Source organism: Bos taurus, chromosome 11, assembly GCF_002263795.3.
Source record: "Bos taurus isolate L1 Dominette 01449 registration number 42190680 breed Hereford chromosome 11, ARS-UCD2.0, whole genome shotgun sequence".
Taxonomy (NCBI): domain Eukaryota; kingdom Metazoa; phylum Chordata; class Mammalia; order Artiodactyla; family Bovidae; genus Bos; species Bos taurus.
The window spans coordinates 93,233,125-93,236,343 of NC_037338.1; positions in this window are offsets into that span (position 1 = coordinate 93,233,125).

The window sequence follows — 3,219 nt, forward strand, 5'->3', positions numbered from 1 at the left end:
CCATCCAATTTCTGTCTCCTTTTAACTGACTCCAAACACTGGGTGGGACTGAGTCTTGAAACCTAACCCTTACTAGTTGTGCAACCTTGGGTAAGCCATGTCAGCTTTCTGGGCCTTGGTTTCTTTCCCTGTAAAATGAAGGTCATCGTTTTTCTGTAGGGCTGTTGGGAAATTGACACATGATAGCACATGTGAAATATGTGGTACTCTGCCTGGCTCACAGGAGGGACTTGAAATATTAACAATCATTATTATTACCACTGATGCCCAACCCCAGGCTGGCACTGAGCAGTTAAAGAGGAGGCAGAGAGTTTTGCATGACACCCTCCTGCTCAGGTAGGGAACGTTAGGGAGAGCAGATAATGAATTCCTGCAGGTAATGAAGGTTCCTGCTGGAGGCTGGTCATGCCTATGGTATTTCTCAGAATCACTCACATCATCGTGTTTTGTCTTCACAATAACTCTTTGTTGTTCAGTTACTGAATTGTGTCTGACTCTGTGACCTCATTGACTGTAACGCCAGGCTTTCCTGTCCTTCACTATCTCCTACAGTTTACTCAAATTCATGTCCATTGAGTCAGCAATGCTATCTAACCATCTCATGCTCTGTCGCCCTCTTCTCCTCCCTTCAATCTTTCCCAGCATCAGGGTCTTTTCCAATGAGTTGGCTCTTTGCATCAGGTGGCCAAAGTATTGGAGCTTCAGCATCAGTCCTTCCAATGAATATTCAGGGTTGACTTTCTTTAGGACGGATTGGTTTGATCTCCTTGCAGTCCGAGGGGCTCTCAAGAGTCTTCCAGCACCACAATTCAAAAGCATCAATTCTTTGACGGTCAGTCTTCTTTATGGTCCAACTCTCACATCCATACATGACTACTGGAAAAACCATAGCTTTGACTATATGGACCTTTGTTGGCAAAGTGACATCTCTGCTTTTTAATGTGGCCAGGCTGTCTAGGTTTGTTTTTCCTTCCAAGGAGCAAGAGTCTTGTAAGGTACAATAACTCTTACAAGAATGGAATTATGAACTCCATTTTACAGATGGGGAAACTGATGTCCAAGAAGGGCAGTTGGCTGCCTCAGGTCACCCTGAAAGCTCATGAGGAATGGGGAGGGGAATCTGAAGAGATGTTGGGTTGATTCCAGAGCTTTCCCACCTGACTGAGAAGCTGACTCCGGAGGTGGGGCTGGGCAGGGCTGGGCCCCTGAGTGATTCAGGTAAGAGTCAGCTCTGGATTTCCAAATAGTGGGTGGGACCCAGGGAAAGGGACTCTCTTTCCCTGAAGCTCCGGTGCCAATCAATCACCATGCTCTTGCCGCCTTCTCTCTCATCTTCCTCGCCCCCACACCTCCTTTCGGTGTGGTCCTGTCCCTGGGGGGCTGCCTGGCCACCCTTTCTGCCATCCTGCCTGTGGTGTCTCCTTCACTGCATCCTTCACAAGACCTCCAGCTCCGGTCACACAGCCTGGCCACAGTGAGGGCGTAATCCTTCCACACCTCTACTCAGAAACCATCTGATTTGCCCTTTACATCGTTCAAATGGGGAACCAGAGGCCCGGAGAGGTGCTGACACTTGTCTGAGGTCAAACCGGGGGAAGAGAACTTGAACTAGGATCTCTGACTCCCACATTCTTTCTCTCAGTGCCATGGCCACACAAGTGCTGTTCCACTGAGTTCTGGAGGGTGGCTTGGGAGCGAGGAGTCAACAGGGGTACAGGCCTGGGAACCGGCTGTGCTCCTGGCCTGAAGGGAGGGAGGACCCGAGTGGAGATGGGGCTTCATCCAAGCTCTTCTTTCTTCATCACAGAAATCCCCCTTTTCTTTGGGCAACTGGACCCCTGAATCTCACCCTAATCCCATTCCTCTGGCTGATAGCCCAAGTTTCATGTCTCCTTGCCCCGTCCGGGTAGTTATCAGGGGCTCTGGATCTAGGTGGGGGATCCAGATGCCCCAGCACCCCAGGGCCCCAGGCCCTCTACCGGCTCTACTCCCTCTGGCATTTGCCCTGGCATTTGCTTGCTCTGTCTCTCCGGGGCAGCTGGCTTTTGTCCCACTGGAGCAAGAGAACAGCTCGGGTGGCCTCTGCGGCAGGCCTCACTTCTCCCATGCTTCTCTCTCTGCACCCAGAGATGTCTGGGAACCTGCAGACAGACCTTTGAGCCCTCCCTCCTGGCCTTCCAGGCTCTGGGGCTCACAGGATGGCTGGGTGTGGTGGGGAAACTGAGGGAGAAAATCTGTGGACGTGGGGACCAGGAGACTCTGTGGGATCCAGGGTGCACCCCCCTCTTCTAAGATTGGTTCCCCCAGCTACAAAAAAGAGGAGCTGGATGCTGGGACTCTGTAAAGTAGGCAGTGGGTGTGAGACTGGTGGAGTGTCCACCCTGGAGCCTGAGTCAGGAGATCTTTGAAAAGAATGCTTTCTGGTCACGGGTCACCTTCTCTGTGCTACACACTGCATTAGGAAGTTTGTGTGCATGACCTCATGGAAACTTAAAACCGTCCTCTGGGTTGAGTTTTATTGTAATAGCATCCTTGCCTTAGAGATGGTTAAGTCTCTAAGGACCAGAGAGGTTAAGTACCTGGTCCAAGGTGGCTCAGCTAGTAAGCTGTAGAGTCTCAATTTGAATTAGGTCTCCTGGACTTGCAACCTGTGCTCTTCCGTCTGGCAGTAGAGGTTCAGGAAGAGGCAGGTGGCCTTGGAAGGCAGGCTTTCAGCCCGTGGAGGATGACAGTCTCCTCTTTGGATCTGAGGGTAGTGCATTTCTCATCCAGGACATTACGTGAAGACCAGCCTGGACAGCTCTTTTTCCAGCCTCCTTCCACTTGGGATGGGGCTAGGGGAAGGGCATGTGGTTCTCAGCAGCAGATTCTAGTTTGAGATACCCCCAGCTCTGCCCTGAAGCCCCAGGTGGTCTCAGCACTGCACATCACCTCTGGTCCTCAGTTTCCTATCTTATCAAATGGACACAATTCTGGGGCTACTGGGTTTTAAAAGCTCAAGTGTCTCAAAGATCGCGGGTGAAAAACCCACCTTAGTGGCCTGGCCCGTCACAGAATAATTAATAAAATGTCTTGGGTGGAGGCAGAGCCGAGGAACTAAGTGGGAGGCGGCCGAGGTGACAGCTGGCTGGAGAGGTGGAGCCAGGGAATGGGTAGGGAGGGGGCGGGCCCGAGGGGCCGGAGCTCCCGGGCAGTTAGAGACGCACTCCAGGGGCCTGA